The sequence below is a fragment of the Ambystoma mexicanum genome, chromosome 2p (genome assembly GCF_040938575.1).
Source record: "Ambystoma mexicanum isolate Mex_15411 chromosome 2p, UKY_AmexF1_1, whole genome shotgun sequence".
Taxonomy (NCBI): Eukaryota; Metazoa; Chordata; class Amphibia; order Caudata; family Ambystomatidae; genus Ambystoma; species Ambystoma mexicanum.
This window is the reverse complement of record NC_090923.1, coordinates 341,964,067-341,988,615: the sequence shown is the minus strand read 5'-3', so window position 1 is coordinate 341,988,615 and position 24,549 is coordinate 341,964,067. Positions and strand designations below refer to the sequence as shown.

Genomic DNA, 24,549 nt, shown 5'->3' with positions numbered 1-24,549 from the left:
CACAGTGTGGTTGTTGCTTGTAAAGCCCATATGTGGATGGCCTGATTTTATAACATGACATTTTACTGGTACAAATTAGCAAAAGGCCACCGGGTTTTACAAATTTCAACCAGCGTGGTTGCATTATATTAATAATTTGACTTATGATAAATGAATGTATTTGAGAGTCTACGCTGAAGATACAGGGACACTTGTCAGATCTCCTCTGTGGGTATGGCTCCTAAAACAAACAAACAAACACAGTATTACATGTTCTAACAATTAAAGGATGCTCTAGTTTATCTTCTCAAGCTTAGGGTGTTTTTGGCATCATTTCAATCACAAGTTCAAGAATGTAACACAATCGTGCAGTAAAGGAAGGTCAGACACTGTTAATATTAATTTTGGGTGCGCCAGTGTATACATAAGTCATTGAGCTCAGCACACACAGATAGTACATGCAGCAGTTTTATTGTGGTAACATAGAAGCTCTCCAGCATGGGGTCTGTCATGGATTCACATGCTCGTGAATATTCCCCGTCGTCAAGCTGGGAATCCTCACTAAAAGAAAAAACTGTTTCACTTTCACTTTAAAACTTTATTTCTCCTCTAAACCAATCACTGTTCTCTGGGCCATACCACCCACACCCTTAACTGACTGACTGACTAACTAACTAACTAACTAACTAACTAAATAGTTTTTTGTATAGCGCAACTCTCACCCAAAGGTCTCTGGGAACTCACATAGACAAAGACAACAAAGAAGCAAGTAAATCCAGATAGAGGAATTAAGAAGTCATTTTCTTAAAGTAAAATGACACGCAAGGTCATGGAGCACAGCAGGTAATTAGGAATAGGAATCCAACTTTAAACTTCAAACAGAAAAGTCTTGAGACGCTTTCTAAACTGCTGCAGGGTTGCACATTGTTTCAGATACAGCGGAATCACATTCCAATTTTATGGACCCCAGGCTGCAAAATTTGCTCCGCCTAGTTTTTTTGTGGTTGTGTGTGGTTGAGTCAGTAACATCTGATTGGTAGAGCGTAGGCTACGCTTAGGTGTGGCCATTTTTAGTCTAGTTTTAAGATATTCCAGAGCACTACCTGATAAACATTTAAAGACTATAACTAGCCCCTTAAAGATAAGTTGTTGCTCTGAAGAGAACCAGTGTAGTCTTTTCCGATGTTCTTTAATGTGTGATTGACGACTCAACCCACAGACAGCCCGGACTGCGCCATTTTGAATACTTTAAAGGCTCTTGATATTGGATTTAGTAGTACCTATAAAAAGGCTGTTGCGATAGTGTAGTTTAGTGTTGACTATCACCGCTGCAATTAGTGCTCTGTTAGCTTCGGATAAGTAGGGACGTATTTGCCACAGAAGGTGTGTAAGGAAGGCACATGATGATTTAAGATATGCCACATGCTTCTGAAAAGTCAGATGGGCATCAAAAAACACTCCAAGGGTTTTTACATATTCGGATACTACAATGTTGTTGCCATCTATCTCAAAGGCTTTATAGAAGTCGTCTAGATTTTCAGCCTATAGGGTGTGCTGATAATCAATAACTCAGTTTTCTTGTCATTAAGGGCAAGAGAATCCTTTTCTGGATTGCTGCATAAATTCTATTAATAGTGGAAAGATCATCTTTATAGACCCCAGATAGTTCAACAACTATCTGGGTGTCGTCGGCATAGTTGGCAAATTTTATGCCCATAGATTTTAACAAGTCAGATAAGCATTTAATATATATATTAAATAGTAATGGAGATAGGCATGGTCCCTGGGGAACACCACAATCAACAAGAACTTTATGGGATTGTAAAGACCTCTTGGCTACACACAAACTTCTTGGACCAAGAAATTACTTTAACCAGAATACTGCTTCTGCAGAACAAAGGCCTATATTCAGAAGTCTCTCTGCCAAAAGATTATGATTGACTAAATCAAACGTAGAGGATAGGTCCAACAAGAGTAGAAGAGCAGGACTACCTTCCCCAATAATTTCTATTATACTGGCCTTCAGATCCAGAAGAGCTGTCTCGGTTCCATGATTGATTTGGAATCCAGACTGCTCATTTGTCAGGATATTATTGAATTCAACATATTTTTGGAACTGAGTATAAGCAATTTTGTCCAAGATCTTAAGTAAAAACGGACATTAGTAATGGGTCGATAGTTTTCGGGAGCCATAGGATCCAGACTATCCTTCTTCAAGAGAGGGGTAATCCACGCCACCTTAATGGTGAAAGGAACAGCCGCCTCCTCAAAGGAATGGTTGACAAGTTCTGTCTGTAACCCATGGTGTAAGGGCGTTAGCAAATTCTTTAAAGAGTGTGGTAGGAAATATGTCCCCCTTACACAATGTTGGTTTAAGCTCTTCTATAATCACAAAAATATCTTGTCCGTCATTTTGGTAAAAGTGAAGGGTTCTATCGCTTGAGCAGGTCCCTCCAAAATTGGGGTTGCATCTCCGACTAGACATTGTGACACGATTTTTTCCCTTATGCGAGCTTGATGAAGCTGCATTTTCTTACAGAAACTATCAAGTATATCCTGACACACGTCGTTGTTAATATTTAGTTTGGATTCAGTGATGGGGCATTTAAGCTTCATTAGAACTGAAAAAAGTTCTTTGGACTTGATAGAGGCATTTTCTATTCTTTCATTGAGAGATAGTTGTTCAGCTTCTAAAGTAGAATCCTTATACTTCTTAGCTGCTACTCTATAAGCTGCCAAGCTAATAGGGGAAGGGTGATTACACCATTGTTGTTTACATTTTCTTTTATTTTTCCTGGCAGAATTTAATTCAGGAGAGAAACGATGTTTATATCTCTTACGTTTCTTGTTTTTGACGGGGCGAAGCGGGGCAAGAATATCAAACGCTTTATTCATAGCATTTGTAAAGGCAACAGTAAAGTCTTCCAGTGACTGCTTTCCACCTAATGGTGGTAGCAAAGGTTGTTTAGTTGATTGGAAAGCATTAGGTGTGATATTTTTTATATTGCGCATTTCACTGGGGGCACTTGTTTTATTTAAAGCTTTGTCAAGTCCAATGGCAGTCCTCCCCCTAAGCCCCGCCTCTGGCAGCCATCTTGAGATTTCTACTGCACGCTTCAGTGTTGGGAGTCCTCGAGTTGCTCTCCGAGCTATTTTGTAGTTTTTTTAACTTTTTTTGCAGAAAAGTTCTATTTATGTTCCATCGGAGCCTGTGTGCTCCTATTTTCATCTGCCGGCAACAGGGATCGGTTGTTGTGCGCCCCTCAAGGGTGATTGTTCGTCAAAGTTTCTGGAAGGCCGTCTTGGGCCTACTTCACGCCCTCCGACCATGATGGAGGAGAAAAAGGAGGGAAAGACACTTTTCAGGCACTGCACCCAATGCAGGCTAAGGAACGTCTTCATGGAAGATAAACATCTAAAGTGTCTATACTGCCTGCAACCGGACCACAACGAGGATGGGTGCGAGATATGCCTGGGCACCTCGAAGAAGACGAAGAAAGACAGGTATAGCAGGCTGGTGGAATGGCTCAAGTCGAGCAAGCCCCTCTGTCCTGTGCTCCGAGCAGAGTCATGCCTCACCCAGGACCGGTCGGTCCGAGGAGCGGTCTCCGTTTGGGATGAACTGAAAGTCCTTTGAGGACTCCCTGTCCGTGGGGGTCTAAGTCAAGGCCAAGAACCGCAAGACCGATTCCACCGGGTTTCTTCGCTGATGCAGATCCCAGGTTGGATATACCGCGATCTCTGTTGCTGTCCACCTCCTTAGCCAGCCTGCCATAGAGTTCCTCCTCAAAGAGGAAGTGCTCCACCCTGGCCAAGTTATGAGAGAAATAGGAGAAACAAAGGTCAGAGGAAGAGAAGAAGGCCTCACATGCTCATCAGGCGCAGCCAAAGACGCTGTTGACCGCATTGTCGACATCCTCTGGGGTGACCGTTACTGTGGGTGGTACTGACCTGGCGAGGGTGGTCCCTACAGTGCAGACAATATCCTTGCCTCCCAGGTGTGACATGGCTGCAGAGGCAGCGGCGAAGGCCGCGGGCACCCCAGGCGGGAAAGGTACTGTGTTTGGTCCTGGTACACAGTGCTCAGGAGGGAAAAAGAGAGGGGCGAGAAGGCCCCAAAGCAGCCCTCCAAGCTTTACGTTCAGCCAATGGACATCTCACGGACGACGAGGACCAAGTGTCCGTCCACACAGTCCACGAGGAGGACGAGGGCATAACCCCTAGCACTGCATCATTCCCTCATCAGCCGAGGGACATCCATGGACATCCTGTCAATTCGTCACACCTTAGTGACGGGCATCCAACAGATGTTGCCCCCACCAATGGCACCTGATGTCCGCAGGTCCCTGAACAGCTTCCAAGCAAGAAGAGGAAGCGTCACCCGACGCTGCCACAACAGCCTCTTCAACCACATCGGGACCCGACTCCACCAGCAGACTCGGCTACACACATGGACACAGCCACAGAAACCGACGCGGATGAGAACTTCGTCCCGGCAGCCAGAATCGCTGCACTTGGACAACCTTCACAGATGCCCTCCACCCGACAAGGTGGGATCATTCCACTCAATGATCTCCAAGGCCTCCGAGCTGTTCCAGCTGGTGCCCGAGGAAACTAAAAAGGAGGGCTTCCTATATCAGCGACGGTGGTCCAAGAGGAAGACGATCATGGCTGTGCCCTTTATGGATGACTTCTGAGAGGAAGGCCTGGTCCTCATGAAGAACCCATGCATGGCTCCAACCAAACAAGACAGGTTGGGGAAGAAATACAGGGTGTCGGACTCCACACCCAAGTATTTTAGGTCACAATCGTCGCCGGACTCAATAGTGTCAGCTGCAGCAAGAAAACATTCAGCCAACCTGGCATCTGCATCTTCAGTCCCTCCGGACAATGAGGGGAAGAAGATGGACGTCATGGGAAAAAGTGTTATCTACACGGCTGCATCCACGATTAAAGCAGCTAATGCTCTGGTTATCTTGTCCCGATACCACCGGGAGCTTTGGTACAATCTGGGCCCTATCCTGGAATTACTTCCCGACAACAAGAAAACCAAGGCTCTCACCCTCTTCCAGGAAGGGGAGGTGGCGTCAGACCATGCCATTACAGTGGCACTAGACATCGCCGACTCTGGCTTCCGTCAGATGGGAAACAGTGTTTACCTTCGTCAGCAGGGATGGTTGAAGGCCACTAACTTTTGCCAAGACGTTCATGCAAAGGTGCTTGATATGCAGTTTGACAGGGAAAATCTGTTTGGGAAGACGGTCGACAAATGCCTTCAAGCCATAAAGACGGACACGAGACGGCGGGCTCCCTTGGCACTCTGCAGCAGCAGCATTGCTTGTCGCCTTTTTGCTCCTCCAGGGGGAAATCGAGCAGATCATTCAAGTGATACTCCTCGTCGTACAGATCACCTCCCCGATCTGTCTTGTAGGAGGACTACGGTAGTGGAGGTCAGCATGGCTGTTGCCCAAGCAAGCCTGAACTGGCCAAGAGGTCGGGCCCCCACTTGTGCACTTTGGAGTTCCAATGCAAGTGCCCTCGTATTCCACCGGTTCCCTGTCAGGAGCAGCACATCCCTCAGCTCCTGGAAGAAGTTCAAGCCATGTTAGGGAAAGGGGTGTTAGAGCTCGTTCCTCAGTGGCTCTGGGGCTTCGGAGTCTATTCCAGATACTTTCTGGTCAGAAAGAAGATGGGGGTTGGAGACCCATCCTGGATCTACGCCGGCTGAACAAGTACCTGAAGTCCCACCAATTCAGGATGGTCATGTTGCAGCATGTGCTCGGCCAGCTGGAGGAAGGGGATTTCTTGACGTTGTGGGACCTAGAGGATGCATACTTCAAAGTCCCCATCCACAGGAAACATCAAAAGTTCCTATGGTTCATGGTACAAGGCCAACACTACCAGTTCGTGACCCTACCACTCGGCTTAAAGTCGGACCCAAGAGAGTTCACAAAATGCCTGGCCCCAGTGGCGGCCCACCTGCGTCTGCAGGGCATACACGTGTACCCGTACTTGTCAATTGGCTGATACGCACCCGCTCCCGGGAACTGCCCAATGAGCATATGAAGGAGACTGTCCTGCTGCGAACGGAGCTCGGGTTCTCCATAAATTATCCAAAGCCCTACATAACGCTATCACAGAACACGCTGTTCCTCTCATCCAGACTCAACACAGTGGCCTGTCTGGCACCACCCTCGGAGGAGGTCCTAGAAGCCATTCAAGGGAAGGTGCAGTGACTGTTGTTGGCGAAGACGGCCACGGTTCGGGCCATCAATTCATTGCTGGGCATGATGTCGTCCTGAACCTACCTCGTCCATCTCTGCAGGTTACAGATGCAACCCCTACAGGAATTCTTGGATGCAGGTTGGATACAAGTGTTCGGGAGTTTTGTGGACAAGATCCACCCCAACAAGGAGTTCCGGCAGGCAATAGAGTGGTGGGGTATGCACTCCCACATTACCCAGGGGGCAGGATTTCAAACCCCACCATTCCAGGAGACCATCACCACGGACGCCTCTCTGGAAGGTTGGGGGGCTCACACCGGACGTCTACACGCCAGAGGTCTGTGGCTTACAGAAGCAAAAGATCTGCACATCAAAATTCCAGAGCTACGGACAGCGTTCTGGGCCCTCAAGTCTTTCCTACTGTCTCTGAAGAGCAAGGCAGTGAGGATCTTCACGGACAACACCACCACCATGTTCTACATCAGGAAGCAAGGAGGCACTCGATCCCCAGTGCTCTCCAAGGAAGCTCAGGGATTGTGGCACTGTCATCCAGCTCCACCTGGCAGGCGTCAAGAACACAATTGCAGACTCGCTCAGCAGGGAACTGCATGCCTGCCACAAGTTGGAACTTTGTCAGGATCAGGTGGACCATCTGTTCGTCAAATGGGGTAGACCCCCGATCGATCTCTTTGCCACGACAGCAAACTCCAAATGCCAGAAGTTTGCCAGCAGTCCCACCAACCAGGGAGTTTGGGGGGGCGCGTTCTCCTTCCCTAATGTGGAACTATGAATCTTGTAAGTGTAAGGACACCATTGATTCTTCTAAACACAGGTCACCTAAAATCTGAGCGTGTCTCACCATCTTCAAAATTCTTTTTGTCATGAATTTGATACCCCCACCAGTCTAAAATGGATCGCAAATTCTATGGCGTATTCATGGGGATAAGAACATATCTCAATTAAAACCTTGCATTGTAATTCAACGCTAGGAACTTTACTATATCGTACAAATGTGAGCTGCTGCAAGCTCAGAAGCTACTTTTCCTTTACCAGCCTCTTCCTCTAAAAGGATGTCGATAAGCCTTCATTGCTGAGTGCACATTTCTGTAGTTCCATTTTGTGATGTTTTAGTGGTTAAGGTCTTTTCTCTTCTAAGTCCAGGCGCATCAGCATTCCACAGGAAGGGATTCCTCTTTGTTTTTTTAAATTCACTGGACTCTGGCGCCTCTCCTCCCTGGCGCATGTCGTAGAGGTGGGTTTTCAGTCAGTGTCTATCATGCACTCCCGGTGTTTGATCCCCACATGCTCTGTCGTCAGTGCCTGGGAGCAGATCATCGCTGGGAAGGCTGCTCAGCTTGTGACCTGCTTACCCTGGGATCACTTTAAAATCATCTGGCCAAGTGGAAGGAGCTTTTTTCCAGGTCATCACCAGAACAACTGAAGGAATTTGTGCACAGAAAGACGAGGTCACCTAAGGTAAGTACCCCGTTCACTAAGACACCCCACAAGGGGGATTACTTTCCTGGGAGTCCTCTTAGTGGGAGGGATAATGTTAATCCTGGTACTAGTCAGTGGCTCGAGATTTGATTAGCTACCAGCACACGGGCTGAGCGGTCGCAGGATCCTACCGGCTCCCTGAATGAGGGACTGCAAGGTTCTGGCACCGATAGTATTCCCAAATGACACCCGGTCCAGACCTGAGGGGGCCGCATTCACACAGAGGTCCTACCAGGTGCAGGCCCAAGGGTGCTAAGCCTACCAGGTTGGTATCTGAGGTACAGGTGAGTACCAAGCAACAGCTCAAGGGGAATCGGAGGCCAACTCGTGCATGATCATCACCAAAATCAAGTTTCCAGTTCCTTCCAGTCGGGGCAAACTAAATGGCTGCTTCAGTAGACAAAATAGCCCTGCATGAGGGGACGTGACCCTCCCAACCCAAAGGCTAATAAAGATTCTCGCCCTCTATAACCAGGCATGATTTATTTCCCTACGGGTAGAGTGGTTGCTGATGAATACACAGCAAACAGGATAGTGTACGGCATATCCAGTGCCTTCGACATTGGTACGGTACATGGAGGAAAGCTATACTCAGCCTAGGCAAGGATCCAGCAGGCCTCGCCCACTGCAAACACTCACCAGCATGCAATGAACGCTTTAAAAAAATAAATTCCTGACCCTCATGAGGTCTCAGCAGATGGCAGAGTTTTTAAAGGGCCTCATGAAGGAGATGATACCAGCACCACCTGTACAGCCTGCCATGCTGGACAAAGGGCACAAGAAAACAATGGGAATAGAAGGGCAGAGTCCCGACCAAGCAGGGGATGACCCTCCTGACACTGACGAGTAGAAAGACGCAGAGGATTCTACGTCTGCCAAAGCTTTCCATGATAGGTTGGCGGGCCTAGCAGAGTTTTTGTGGGTACTAGACAAAAGTATTCCAGTGGTTCTATGTCACTCCCTAAAATTTAGGGCACTCTCACTAACCAACACTGGAGGCTACCACGCTTTATCACAAAAGTCCAGAGACATTGTTTTTGGAAAGGATAAATACATATTTTATTTACTTTTTGTATTGCTCGCCAAGAGTGCACGGATAATTATTTATCATCAGTACATTTGCAGAGCAAAGAAAATATTTTGAACGCAGGTAGACGGAGCAATAACTCACAACCAGATACGCAGTTAGCAAAATAATTAGCACTTATATGGCTATTTATTCACAGCTAAGAAGCAACAAGTGATAAAACAGAAATAAATCACAGAGAAGATAGAGAATTCAAAAGAAGATACATCACCGTGGGCGTGACTGAATCCCTCATCTTGCCAGAAGCGGCTGGAAGACCCCGGTAACAGCCAGGCAGAGAGCACAACAGCCCACAGGAAGGTCGGAACAAGGCGTGCCCCCTCTGACTGACCTTTCCAGAACCTCCCATTTATACATGCCCTCCTCAAAAAAGGGGCGGCAATTTCTCAAACCTTCTGGCATTAGCACTTGCGCATTGCTGAGTGACCGTTGGTTGCCGGCCGGATCAACCGACAGTAACCCCCAAGGAGCAAAGCTTTCCTCTTCTAAAACACCACGGAAAACAATTCCATAACTCATAGCAAGACATAACAAAACCAGCCTTCCCAGCACAATGTCCTTGACTAAGGTCTGCATACCAGGCCCAGCAACGGATAACATTGAAAGCATGTCTTTTAGCAAAGCAAGTGCAGTTTTCACTGAGGCATGGAATAAATATCCATTATAGCTCTGAGTGCCCCCAGAATGCACTGCGCATCAACGCCATGTTTTAGCTCAAGCATAACACTTTTTTACATCAAAGTCAAAGGATTGTCACACCACTATTAGTACAGATGGGATGGTTATTTCAAAACTCAATACGTACACATCACATAACACTTAAAAAACAGTGCATATCACACTTAAATTCTCACCACTTAAACAACCATCCTAATTAATTAATTTACACCACTCCTACTCAATCACCCAACATGTTTCATTCCATCCATTCAATGTTAAAAAGATTTTTCTGGAAATTCTTCAGAGGGGGCAATGTGTAATAACCACACAATCCAATTCAACATTCCCCGTTTAACATTTTTTTTGCAATTTAACACATAGTTATGTTCAGACTATTACTAAACAATTCCAAATTGACACCACTTCCTGATTCTTCTTAATCACACCAGTGTTGGTTAATCTGTGAGAATGACCCATCAAGAAATCTTTTTCCTGTTTCAAAAGGCACTCAAAGGTAAGCAAAAAAGTGCACTGCTTTCTTCTCAACCGGACTGCCTGTAGTGAAAGCGGGTTACTGCTGTGCAAAAAAACACTTTGAGAGCGTATCGGTTCCTATTAACTTGATCCGTCGCGATGCTGTAGCTCTGAGCGTTGCTATGCAGTCCTTTATTATGCTGCTCACTTCACACTCTCGTCCTCAACACTATGCATCGCTTTTCAACCTGCACTGTGCTCTTAATCCTGCACACATCCTTCCGGGTCAATTTCCTTCTGACAGGGTTTTTGTGGGTACCACATCCTCAGCACGAACAGCCAGAGGCAGGGGTGCTAGCAGAGGTGCTCACCCTGAGGGCATCGAGTAGGTCGGGCATACCTCTGCAAAAGGACGTGGAGGTGCTGGTTAAAAAAAGCTGGTCCAAGCCTCACTCCACTCAGCCAACTAATAAAAGGCTGGATGCAAAATATAGGCAGGCAGAGGGCAAAGCCATTCTGCTGTCCACGCATCCCCAACCACATTCATCTGTTAAAACAGTGACGTCTATGTACTCCAAGGTGCAATCTTTGACTGCTTCAGCTACAACAACGTCTCTCCTTGCAAAGGAGGACAGGACGCCATTAATTGAGGTAGAACAATACCATCAGCTAGTAATCTTATTATAAATACAGTCATGATTTCTGAAATTGACTGTGTAAAATGTTTGTCCATAAGTGCAAGTAAAGGACACGTCCTAGGCATCACACAGCAAAGAGTTTCAAAGCAAAAGAGTAGTTCTATTTAGTCCTGTTAGGTCGTGTTAAGTGCTAGGGTCATCCATTCTGCCATATTGCCATCTCTATCCATTTCACATACATGCACAACTACCATGAACTTTCACAAGGGGTTATATCACTTACACCTTTTCATTTGCATCTTTGGTCAAGTAGAACAAGCTCTGCCATTTAACGCCTCCATCGCGGAAACCCGTCATTCATCTTTGGTAGCGTCTGTGTTCGGCGTTGATTGAGAATTAACCAAGAAATACAAGCCGGCAAGAGGCAATCTCCTGTTTGACGGCTCTGCCTAACCCAAAGGGGTTTCGAGGTGCCGGCTGCAGCGGTTACCTGGAGGCTTTTGAATTCCACTGTGAAACTTCCCACAGATGGGGCATCAAAAAATGTCAACGCATTGGCTAAAAAGGTGTTCACCTCAGGGAGCATGTCACGAAAGTTGGCCAATACCTTTTATGCTTTTGCTAAGTACTCACACATATTGTGGAACACATTGCCACAAATCCGGTTGAAATGCATAGAAAGCTTACATAGCAATACTTTAGTTAACACTAGCAGGTGTACCCGTGCTTTGCATGGTAATACCCAGTGCGTAAATTGGTTGCAGGTAATTTGAGTTGGAGCATTGAGATTGTGCAGCAACATCATTGGTGTCCCGATCTACAGCCGAGGCAGCAGCGACCTTGTAGGGCTGAAGCATATAAGGTTGAAGTACCGTACCCATGCGTGTACCGCTGAAGCATTTAAGCTTCATACTGTTGAAATGGCATACATTCATCAACCTCCGTGGGAAATGAAGTATCTGGAATTATCATGAGCGATTTGCCACAATGTGACGGACAACATCATTGTGGACACTATTGAAGAATCATGCATCCTTTCCTGTCACCCGCATTACTACAAAAGCACTGTTTTGTGACACCTGCATGACTTCAAAAGTGAGTGCCGCTAGTGTCCACTAGAATGCTGATAGTGTCGAAGGTTTAGGAACAATGAACTGCTGAAGTTTACATAGAAATACAGCAGAACTATGGTGCAAAGAGCCGTATACCCATGGTACGCATTGCAGACCGCTTAAAAAATCATTGTAGAAAAATGTATATTTTATACTTTTAACATTGTCTACACCATGGAACTGACCCTCATTCCAAATGTCAGGTTTGTGGCCTGTTGGGAAGTATGCTGAACATTTCCAACAGGCACACACACACATATCCACAAATGTCCCTTCTACATATATAGAGATCAGACTGGATATGAATGGCTGCTTTACCAAAAAAAACAAGTTTGTGTGCTGGCTCCCTTTATTTTTAACATCTATTTGGCAGACATACAAAGTGCTTTGCTGAGCACCAACTCCTTGCCACCCGAACTGGTACGTAACATTTTGTATTTTACAGACCTGCAAACCGATGACAGATGTTCAATGAGATCCCAAGCAAGGACGCCACTGAATATGCTTATTAAGTCACTATTAAGCAAACGCACGCTTTAAATCTGGAATAGCGAGCTCCTTAGATTATAACTCCATCCAAACACTCACCCCCATCTCACTATGCTTACTCTCTACTGTACACCAACACTCAATTAGAGAGCAGATACACCCCTCAATCAATTTCGGCCTAACTGCTCACATAAGAACATTACTCCATGAACACATCATCACTCTAAAATAAACACAGCTACATCCCACGAAAACCGGCCTAGCTGCACGCATACGCGTCCTACAGAGGCTTAACACAGCCAGAACCCAGTCTTGGTGTCCATCCTCCAGACGGCACACATTCAAATGATATTAAATACCACTACACCTAATGCTAGGCTGCAGCTTCCACTAGGCAATTGCATTGGCTTCCCACATAATTGGTGCACCCAAGCACCCTATGACACTGTACCCTCTCAACTGACCTGGACTACGGTTTACACAAGGTGTTCAACCTACCAGCGCTTTGAGGTCATACCAATGATATATAGAGCGCTATATAAATGCCAAATAACATAACATAACATGATCAACCTACATGGGTGACATAGTATAATTTGATCACACCCCAGTTGGTTTACAGAGATCACTAAACCAGTTAACTGAGAATGCTACAAATAAACATTTGGTAATAATTACAGAGAAGTCAAAAATGATGACTTTTAATCCTAAGAGAAATAGCAGACAATTTAATTAATTCAAATGGCGTAGAGTGGGGCAGAATTTGGAGAACGATGAGGAATACAAGTACTTGGACTTAAAGGTAAGCTCTTGTATCTCATATAGAAATGTAATTTGAAAAAGAGACAAAAACAGTTATGCTGGGCATGCTACTTTTCAGGCCTTGATCGAAAAAAATGATAGATTCTCTTTAATGCCTTTAATAACATTATACACACTGAAATGAAGACCAGCAAATAATTACTGCCTTGAAGGATTGCCAAGGAGCATAAGCCTCTTATTTGTCACAAGAGAAGCTATAGTGACCATTGGAGCTCAAATTGTTTTGCATATCTATTGAACCATTTTTAGGTGAGATTGGGTTTGTTCTTAAATCCTTTTATTGGCATTTATCAATGGAACACAAGCCTCTAATTAGGATTGAGCTGGGTCTGTTTTCATTAAGCACTGCAATAAAAAAGCGATCAGGTGCTTGATTCTTGAAAAGTATGCAAGCCACAAAAGGAGACATAAACTTTGTCTCAAGAGAAGCTATTCTGTTGACCATTGGAGCTCAACATTATTGCATATCTACTGAACGATTTATGGGTGGGATTGGGTTTGTTTTTAAATCTTTTTATTGGTATTTATTAACAATGCAAAGCTTAAAATATTTCATTGCTTTCATCACAGCTATACACATTAATTTGAATTAAAAAATGATGAAAAGACTAGGAAGGGAAAACACATAAACATGACAAACTGGAAACAGAAACACAAACTAGGATAACAGCAAACACAACCATGATTTTAGATTTAAAAAAATGTTATATACCAGTAAAAAAAAATGTTTAATAACATTACAGTTGCAATTAAAAGCATACAAAAAACAAATATAGGCATAAAGGATGATCTCCACCACATAACCCAAACAGCAGTTCCCGCACCTCACAAGCATCAGTTGAGCCAATTAGTTGACCAAATGGCCTGCAACCTCTCAGCGTTGTTAATTAGCTCTAGGTTAGCATTAATGGTCACCCCGAAACAAGTGAAGTGATAGATCAGGGGTCCATCCTCCCCTCTCATATAGCAATCCCACATCTCCCAATCTCGGTTTGCTCATGGGCAACGTGCTCGCCTTGGAAGCAAGACGAAACGGAGCAACACAGGTTCGATCCCTGGCTTCGCACTTAGAAACCTCTGGGTATTAAGCGCATTATAAATAATGAATTACAATTACACTTCATTTGCATCAAGGCCAGCTCCGGATCCATAGCCAAGCACCCTAAATGCCCTCGGTCTGTGCTCTTCAAAGAAGGTGCATAATACCAAAACATGCTTAGCAGAATCTAGATATATTTGCTTACATAATCTGCAGCTACGGTTAATCCTGGGAATGCCCTTTCTTGCGCCCAACACTTAAAGATTGTTAAGCAAATTAAATGTGGTTCTCATGTATTCAGCCCAGAGCAGGGAATTGGGAAATTCCAGTAGGTATTAAGCCATCTTTTTGGTTGCGTCTTCCACCAGCAAGTAATTCAAGGCACTATTTTTTGTGACCAGGGTTACTAGGTTCTGTGTTCTATCTTCACGGTTGAATTCTTCATTCAGGGAATTTTTTAGTCTAGCATCCTCGAGTCTAGTAATGTCAAACTTAAATCTACAGCCCCATATAGTGGACTCAGTCTTTGCAGTAGAAAGGACGGTTTTGATAGAAGTAATCTCAGACAGGTAGCTTAAATTTTGCCCAGTTGCTTCACCTTGGAGTAAGCCCATATTTCCACCCCATAAAGCAGTTTGGAGATAATTGTAGCTTTACACAACTTAATAATAGCCTCCACGGAAAAGCAGAGTGATGTTTAGAAAATAATTGAATACCGCCCACTTGCTGCCTGGCCACAGCTTCCAAGTGGTCAAGTTGTGATCTCCAAGTGAGTTGTTGGTCAATGAGCACCCCTAAATATTTAGATTAAGGACGTGCTATATAGGACTACCATTCACGATCCAGTTATATTTCTTCCCCTCTTTTTTATCAGTTTTTTTCTGAAAACCATGATCTTAGATTTTACAATATTAATCCTGAGATTATTATGTTCTGTGAATCTAACTAATCCGTCAATGAATCGCTGTAGACCTCACAGAGTTTTGTCAAGAAGAACCAGGTTGTCCGTGAAGCCCAGCCAGGATATTAGTATGCCCCCCTGTTTTGGCGTATAAATCTCTGTGTCTTGGAGGCAGTCAGACAGATCTGCCAAATATAGGTTGAAAAGCAGAGGGGCAAGTATGCACCCCTGCTTCAGCCTGTTTCGTGTAGGAATAGAGTTAGTGAGACATCCCTCCTGGTCTAATCTGACTTTGTTCTGGTAGAGAAGTAAGATCAGTTTTAGAAGTCCAGCTGGAACACCCCAGTGTTGGAGTTTCTTCCACAGCAAGTCTCTGTCCATAGTGTCAAAGGCTGCACTGAAGTCTATGAAAGCCACATATATATCCTGGCTCCACAGACTCCAGGCTCCCTCTACTACCCTGACCAGCGCCACAAGATTATCTGCAGTGGAATAGTATTTACGGAATCCCGTTTGAGTAAATGGCAGGAAGGAAGTCTGCTCCATTCAGTCATTCACATCCCCTAAGAGTATTCTGGTAAACAGTTTACATCAAGCATTGCTAGAATACGATAGTTTATGGGATTTGAATTCAACTTTATGTATTGGTATAAGAATGCTGTTTTGCTAGGAAACCACCCTAATCCTGTTAGTTTAGCTGATGCTTTTGAAAACAGGCACAAGTAGTCTGCTTCAAAACTGTGGGTTTAATTTCATAAGTGAATTGTATAGACCATTAGGTCCGGTAGCACTTACCCCCTTGATGAGATTGATTAGATCTATTTCTGAGAAATTCACAGCCCATTCTGTATCCACCTCCCCCTTCCATATTTCGGAGTGAAGTTGTTTCCCCAAAGTCGTTTTTATAAACTAGGTCCATGCCTCCTTGGACGCGCCACCCACCAAACGTTCCCGCAGTCCTTGACCATTAGCACATTGCCAACATTTTCGAGTTTAATGAATGTTACAGATGTTAGTACATTCTTGCCATCTTTCCAGGTGTTGTAAAGGTTTTCAGGTTGCAAAGCCATGTTTTATAGCTTAGCTTTATGCCTTTGGTACATAGGGTGACCACGGAAGGGGAGAGGTTTCCATGCATCAGTTCTTTCAGTTTGCATCGCAGCCCCCTCTTTTTTATCGCGGATCCTCCAGTTAAATTTATGTTTGTGCTTTTGGAGGCCTTGCAAGGTTAATTTGTAGCACTGACTACTGGATAAGGTTTTTTTACATGAAGCAGTGCTTCGTGATCTCAGCTAAAAGATGTTTAAATCTGGCAATCAGAAGCCCCTCATCACACACGATTGTCCTGTCCCATAATCACGGTCAATCTAGGGACTATCTGCCTCACCACTTGTCAGAGGAACTCTGGGCCTGTGCGAGAAGCAAAACCATCTGTTTTCATCAAGATACCTGGGCTCCACTTGAGCCGATTCCCGGCTGTGTTCAACGTAACCACTCCAAAAACAACCTAATCTTTTCCAACTTGTGTTGTACAATTTAAGATCACGCAATAGTGGTCACTTTTGTCATGTGGGGCCACCACGTGATAAGTAATCAGATAGAAGAACCTGGAGGAAATGAAGATGTAATCCAAGGTGGAACAGGACGCATACCTCACTCGGTATCAGGTAATATTATCCCCACCAAAAATATTGCCGTACATATTTTTGCGGCGATATTATCACATGGAACCCCTCACTCTAGTGAAAGCATCAGGTATATCCCCTATGTCCTACCAATGTGCATGAGATGTAAGCTCTAAAGCAGCCTAAGTCAGCAGGATCCCTTCTCATTGTGAGTAGTTTACACACCCAAAACAGAGGGAATACCCATATGTCCTCCCAGTCATTTGAGGCCGGATTCAGCATTTTGGCATTAAAATCACCCATTAACAAAATTGGCATGTCCGAGTTAATGGTTTCAGCAGTGCATATGTTATAGATGGCATTGATGATAACTGAAGTTTTACCCGGTCCAGTATCCTCTTCCAGCAGTCTATAAGGTTACCAGAGATCAGGCCAGTTTACAGGCACTCACAGTACCCTCCTTCCCTGCAGCTCTCTGGCCGGCCCATCTTAGCCCCCTTCCTGCGCCCACCTGCAAGGCTGAAAACCCCAGGTCATCTTCGACTCCACACTCTTCTTCTCTCCTCACATTTCTGATGTCTCTAAGAAGTCACACTACCATCTGCACCTCCTCAGAGGTATTCTTCCTTTCCTCTCCTTCCCCCAGAAGCTCACAGTCTCCAGAGCTCTGGTTCTCTCTAGGCTGGACTATTACAACAGCCTCTATCTAAATCTGCCTCCTTCTACTCTCCACCCTCTGCAACTGATACAGAACAGGACTGCAAGACTTGTCTTTAGCCTCAGGCCAATGATCGTATCTCTCCTGGACTGAAATCTCTGCACTGGCTCCCAGTGGCTGCAATGATTAAGTTCAAAACCCTCTGCATTGTCCACAAGGCCTTCTGCGGTTCTGGGGCCGCAATACCTTCAACTCTCTCTTCCCAAATAGCTTCCTATTCAAGCTCTTCGCTCATCCACCTTCAACTCCCTCAGGGTCAGTCGCTTCTCCAAGCAACGTGTTGGTGGTAGATCTCTCGCCTCAGCTGGAGCCTCCCTCTGGAACAGCCTTCCAGCCTCCCTGAAACTTGAGGTTCTGGAAGCACTTCAAAACTTTCCTCTTTGCTTCTGCTTTCTCTCCCCCTCTCCCCTGCTGAATTCCTGGCTTAAACTGCACTGGCTACCTGGCCACCCTTTGTGACCTTGGGCCCAGGCCCCGCCATTTGCACACCTGCACTGCCTCCCTGGCAACCCCGCACCTGGGGACTGTATTCTGTATCCCTACAGTCCCCCACCAGCACTTATGGCTGCTCTTACCTTGCACGTGCCACCATCCTGGAGTTTATTTATCTTATTTATTCTACTATCCCATGTACTGCACTTTCCCCTCTCCCATGTACTGCACTTTTCCCTCTCCCTTCCCCCTCGCACTTTTTCCTTTCCCCTTCCCATGCACTTGCGCGATCTAAATTACACCTGGCCTAGTAAGATCGTTGTCCGTCTTCCCTCTGTTCCTCCTCCCTTGCCTCTTCACGCCTCGAAACACTTGTGTTTAGGCGCGTTATAAATGCCATATCATATCATATCACAAGCCACCGTAATTATGACAATAGCTATGGAATTGAGAACACTAAGCATGTACCCACACTTAGGACTCTCATGGGACCCCTCAATGGCCAGGTTGTGAATAGTATTTCTTCCGTCAAATGCAATGGGCTTTTTCCCAAATTTCCAGTAGCCCTACAACTGCACAGCCCTCCATCATTAACCCTAGGCCATCCACTCCCCCATAATGGGAATGGTCTCTTGTATTCCAGGAGAGGATGATGTGCTGGTCATGCGAAGGATATTGGTTTGATGTGTGCCCACTAGCCACAACCGGTCTTCCTTCTTCGGTGGGCCACTAGAGACCTTAGGGTCCTGGCATTTGAAGTAAGCATTCCAAGTTTGCAATCAACAAGTTTGCCGAGGGTTTACCTCCTCCATCTGGCTGCCCTCGCCATGTCCTGTGCGGATACGCCGTGCTGAGAGATAATGGACCCCCTAGATATTTCATAGCCAAGCATCATTAAATTATGCTGGTGACTCATGATCATTGAAGCAATGGTCTTAGTCTGACAAGGAACAATCTCAGTGGACCGTACACCATTCTCTGGTTGCTCCACTAGCGGGTGATCGTCCGATACTACTAAAAAGACAAAGTGTAACAATTAAGTGGAGTAGGTCCACAATGGCATGTCTATTTAAGGTGCATTGCATCGGGGAGTTAAAGAGGCTTTCAATTTTCACAGTCTGACCTAGAATGTTTGAGCCTTCCAACAAGTGTAGTGCCCCAAGGTTAACCGGGACCTCTCCAGAGGATCATTTATCAAACCCAGTCTCCCTTGTGCAATACCAGTCACCAAACTCATGTTGGATAGGCGTTTTTCCCTTAATCCACAAGGAACTGTGATGAATCCAATTGAGTCACCACTGTTCTCCCGGTGGTGAGCTTCTCCCATGTGGCCAGGAGAAACCAGCTGCTACTTGATCCTTACCCTGGGAGCAGCTACATGAGGGAGCATAACGTGGGAGTAGATAACCTCTGGGGAGATGGCATGGCTTCATTGGATGAGACATGGTATCCCCCATTGGCTCATGAAGATAATCCTCCCGTACCTAAGACCCTTATGGCCTATTGCCTTCAATCAGGCAAAAATGCTTTGACATTTAAAACTATTGAAAATAATTATTCAATCTTTGGCAATCAATCACCAACAATGTACTTCTTCTCCCAGAAGTACTGGGATGAAGAAGAAGAGGGAAAGAGTAAGGCAGAGCAGAAGAAACCGCAAGCCAAGTGAGCGCTGTAGTCTTTCCGCGCAGACTCCTGTGCCTGATAAATTTAATGGACGGAAGCAAGATGCTAGAGGCTGCTGTTGGGAAGACAGCGTTTCACCTCTCTGCGAGGCTCGACAGACCGAAAAGCAGAAGCAGGTGTTGTGGAGCTGAGTGGCTCACCAGCAAAGAAGGGAAATGCTGATAAAGTGGGTTGCCCTGCCGGATGCCAGGGGCCAGGGAAAGACTCCTGGGCATTTGCTAACTGCCGCAAAGCACCCCTTGTTTGCGTTCTTGGGCTTTTTGCGGTCGTTCACTGAAGGAAACCTGGCAGGGGAGTATACCAGGTGACCTGCGAGTCTGGGACCCGCACCCAAAATTGAAAATACAGTGGAAAGAGAAATCCAAGGAAGACTGCCCTTGGAGTTTTCAGATAAAAAGGAACCTCGGGAAGAGAGTCATTTCCTGGAATTGTGAACACACCAAGACAATGGAGTTGCCCTCAGGTTCCACTTTGAGGACAATTCACAATCTCAAGGGCATGGGTCTTCCTGGAGATTCTCTTTCACGTTCCTTCAACATTTAACTTTGGCTGGTATACTCTCCAGCCATGACTTATGGAGATTATACCAGTTCCTTCAAAACACCTGGCTTGCAGTCTTTCTCAGACACTTGGTTTTGCCTGTTTTACTTTACTTTAATCAATTTATAATGCACACCAGTGACCCTAAGGCTTAAGGGCGCTAACACAAAACAAATAGCAAGTACAGCACATAATGGGACACACTAAACACACATAGTACAACACTCCGATCACAGCAAAGGGCACACGATACATAAGATAAAAATAGTACCAGATACATTATCTGAACAATATGGTCTTCAACTTCTATCTCAATTTCTCAGTCGATGTCAAGGTTCTAATATCTGGAGGCAGAGCATTCCATGACTTTGGTGCGTCGAGATAAAAAAACACTTTCATGACCTGAGTCAACTTACATGCCTGTATTTCCAGTTGGTTAGTATTGTTAACACAAGGGATCTTACACAATATTTTCAAATCAAAACTTCCCTCAAGTACAGAGGGCAAGAACCATTCAGGCATTTATGGGTCATCAGTAGCATGCAAAAATGTAATCTTGCTTCAATAGGCAGCCAATGCAGACCATGCCTCGCATCCGAGACATGATTTCTCCTTTTGAGACCTGCAGTAACCTTAACCATTCTATTTTGTATATGTTTTAGTTTTGCATAATCCGATTTGGCAATGCCCACCAACAAGATACTGCATTAATCAATTTTAGAAACCACAATGACCCTACCTACCGTCTCGCAGTTCCCTTGCGAGATGTAGGGCCGTAGTTGCACCAACAGCTTAATATAATTAGCCGTGGAGGAAACTAAGCTGCTAACTTGTGCCCTCATATTCAGATTCTGATCCAAATAGACACCAAGCTGTTTTACTTTCTTTTGTGTTCCGATACTAAAACCTGCCACAACAAAGTGATCTGTGCTCAGTTTCCATATTTTCTTCTCAGGACCAACTGCCATCAGCTCTGTCTTTTCTTTATTAAGCACCAAACCATTTGCCACCATCCAAGGCTTGAAGTTCAGACAAGAGTTTGAAGGTAAGTGGTAAAGTTTACCACTATGCCAAATTCCAAGTTTGGCCATGACGTGGAGGACTTGCCTCCAGGACGATCCTACAAGTAAATCCTCCAATGCACAACCGAACATTTTGCAGAATCAGTGGAATTAGCATGGCGGAAATTCTGCTGCTGTAATTTTGCCAAAAAAGACCCATTGAGTCCAATGGTTACAATTAAATGGGGAATGACACCACCACTTCTAATCCGGCAGACCAAGTGGCGGTAACAGTAATTTGTATGAGCGGTATTCCTGCGGATTTTCTTGTGGGATACCACCCAACTCGCAATGAGGCCCACACAGTCTTTTCATCCTCAACATGATTGCCAGATAGTGGGACGACACATCACATGTCGTCGGCATAGTTGGTAAAACCAATAACATTCTCGTCCAAAAGTATAAAAAAGGGGACCATGAAAATATTAAATAATGAAGGAGATAGACATGCCCCCTGAGGCACGCCATAATCAAGACATGCTGGTTGGGCCTCTGCCTCCTTGCTGCAAACTCTGCACCATTGATTGCTTAAAAATGAACTATTCCAGAGTGCAGCATTATCAGAAAAATAGGCTATTTCTTTCAATCTGGTGACCAACAAGTTATGGTCAACCAGATCAAAAGCTGCGTTCAAGTCCAACAGCATAAGGATAGCAGATTGTCCCTTATTCATAGTAGATTTTAAATCGAGTAATGCTGTTTCCATGCCATGTTCTTGCCTAAAACCTGATTGCTATTTATTTAAAATCACATGCACGTTCAAATATTCTGAAATTTGAGTGTATGCCACCCGATCTAAACATTTTAAAAGAAACAGCGTATTAGTAATAGGTCTATAATTTATTGGTGCAGCTGGACATAGGCCTGACTTTTTTAATAAGGGGGTAATCCATACATTCTTAAGTACTAGTGGCACATGCTTATCTGTAAAGGAAGCATTTACAAATTTGCAGAGAGCCCCTACAAGGATGGGAGCACAAGCCTCAATAATTGATGCTAGGCATGTATCCCCTTTACAGCTAGTTGGTTTAAGATTAGCAATAATCAATGCCAATTCTGATTCTGACAAAGGTTTATAATTAAACTGATGATCTTGCAATCTTTGATATGGCTCCTCTATTAGCTACTAGTTACCGGTCCCATAGTTTTCTAATGATGTCAATATTCTTTTTTATCTTGTCAAGCTGCCCTAGCATAGATTCCTGAAACGTTGTACACCACGCAGCATCTTTAGCTGGAGTATCAGCTTTGTCAACACAAGGATCTTCCAATTCCCTCAGTATCTTAAAAAGATCTTCAGAATCAGAATGTGCATTAACAATCCTGTCGTCAAACATAGTTTTGTTCGCTGCTATGACTGCTGTTTTAAACTCTTTAGCTGCCACCCTTTAGAGCTCCTTATCACAGACATCCTGCGCGGATCCCCAGGCATAGAAGTACTTTCTTAGCTTTGAGTTTTTGAAGGTCTGAGGAAAACCAGTCTTTGCCTTTCCTCACAGTAACATATTTGGTATTACAGGGTGCTAGAGTGTTAGTGGCTTCCTGCACATACTGTATATAAACATTCACAATATCTTCTGCTACCTCAAGTAATCTTTTTTTTTTATAACTTTGGTCCTTATGGTCTTTTTTTCACAGATTACTGTGAAATTTACAAAGAAGTGGTCCAACCATGTTATACTCTCCTGCCAGGTTTTTTGCCCACCAAGTGATATTTGCCCAGTGTAGGTTTAGCAGCTCTTGTTTAGCAAAGTTTGTTTCAATATTCACTGTTGTATTTATTTATTGTTCTCTTCTTAAACATGGGTCCAGCAATCTGTTCATCTTGTGGTTCAAAAATATGTTAAACCCTTTACAGGCTTCCCCTTGCATTTCTTTCTTTACTTTCATGGAGAGGCATACATTTTTAGGCAACCCTGTAGGCAACCCTGTAACCGGTTCATCTTCCTTAGGCTCACTGGGTGCTTTAAATGTCCCTCGTGCCTCTTCACTTCTTCTCCGTTCAGTTTATTGGCTCAGCGTGCATCCCGTTAGCCGCAGTGTCTTTGCTGCGTCCTGTTCCACTATACGCGGTTCCCGCTGCCTCTTTCCCCAGCATGCTGTCTCACAGCATTTTGACCAGAGTCTGCCCAGCTTGCGGCATCACCCAACTTCTGCACTGCTCACTCTTCTCTGTGTAGGTCAGCTGCAGCGGATTTAAACCTTCCAGTAGGTTTGAGCAGTTCCAAAGACTAGACTGCTGTGTTGGCTTACTGTTCTGGGTCATCTTCTTCGCTCCATTCCTCTTTCTCATCTCAGTTGTTGCCAGCGGGTTTTTAATGTGATGTTGGGGAATATTTGAAGTAGCCCAGGCAAGGATTTGAGGGAGAGGGTTACAATATGCCATTAGGGCATGAGGAAGTGAGGGAACATCCCTAATAGGGAATGGGGAATATGTGATCTTACCCAATGATGTTGTGTCATCCCCTGAGGGTCAACTCCCCCCATGTGGTTCTCCCTCAAATAGCCGCCCCAGGGTCATGATCAGGTTGCGGCAGCCGACCCCTGACCACATGGTGAGAGGCTACCTCTGAGAAAGGAGTGCTGACATAATCAGATTCATAACATTAGTAAGAAGCACACAGCATGGGATCCCTTCCATCCTTTGGTATTACTATTATGTTGGCCTCTCCCGTGGTATGGGATGATGCTCCCCCAGTGAACATTGTATTAAATAGGCTCTGAAGCAGGGTCACCATGCTCCTCGTATAATGTCTATAGAAGGGCGTGGGCAAGCCATCCAATCCCGGTGCCTTGGCCCATTTTAAAGTATATATCCTTAATGATCTGTTTTTCTGTGATCTTGTCATTGAAGTGGCTCTGTTGTTCTGGTATAAGCTAATGGAGGGGACATTTATCAAGGAATCCGCTTTACTTGTGAAGGGTCTGGGTGTTCAGATGTTTATATGGCCCTCTGGTACCTGTCAAATTATCCTAGTATGTCCTTCTCTGAATGCGCTAAATTCTCGTCCGCCCCTTGTATTCCTGTAATTTAACCCGCTCTGCTTCTCCTTTTAAGCTTCCAGGTCAGCATCCTCCCCGCCTTATTGCTGCTCTCAAAGTATCTTTGCTTCACTTTGATCTGGGAAAATTTGGCTCTAGAGGCCTTCATCGTGTTTATTTGCTACCTAGTATTTTGCAGATTCCAGAAAACCTTACGGGAGCCAGTCTCTCTGAATGTCTCCTCTTTCTCCTTCAATTCCTTAACAAGCATGAGGCACTGCTCTCTTCTTAACCTATTAATTGTGTACACCTTGGAGATCATCACTCCTCTCATATATGCTTTTTTATCTTGGGCACCTACCCACTAGCATCCACAATCTCTCTGTACAATCGCGCCCTTCTCTCTTTTTGTATTACAGGACTATTTAACAAGGACAGGTTAAGTTTACAGTATTTAGGTCTGGGGTCCTGTTGCTGTAGTTGGAGTGTCATTATTTCCGGGACATGGTCAGAAAAGTCTTTATTCTCAATCTCTGCACCCTTCAGCATTGGGCTTAAAGCTATACTGATCCAGAAGTAGGCT

General features: G+C 44.8%; 1 protein-coding gene across 1 annotated transcript in view; it reads left to right on the top strand.

Annotated features, from left to right (window-relative positions):
- The window catches only part of DNAH12 (dynein axonemal heavy chain 12), a 3,791,933-nt gene that overhangs the window by 3,579,551 nt on the left and 187,833 nt on the right, over positions 1-24,549 (top strand). The window lies entirely within an intron of this gene.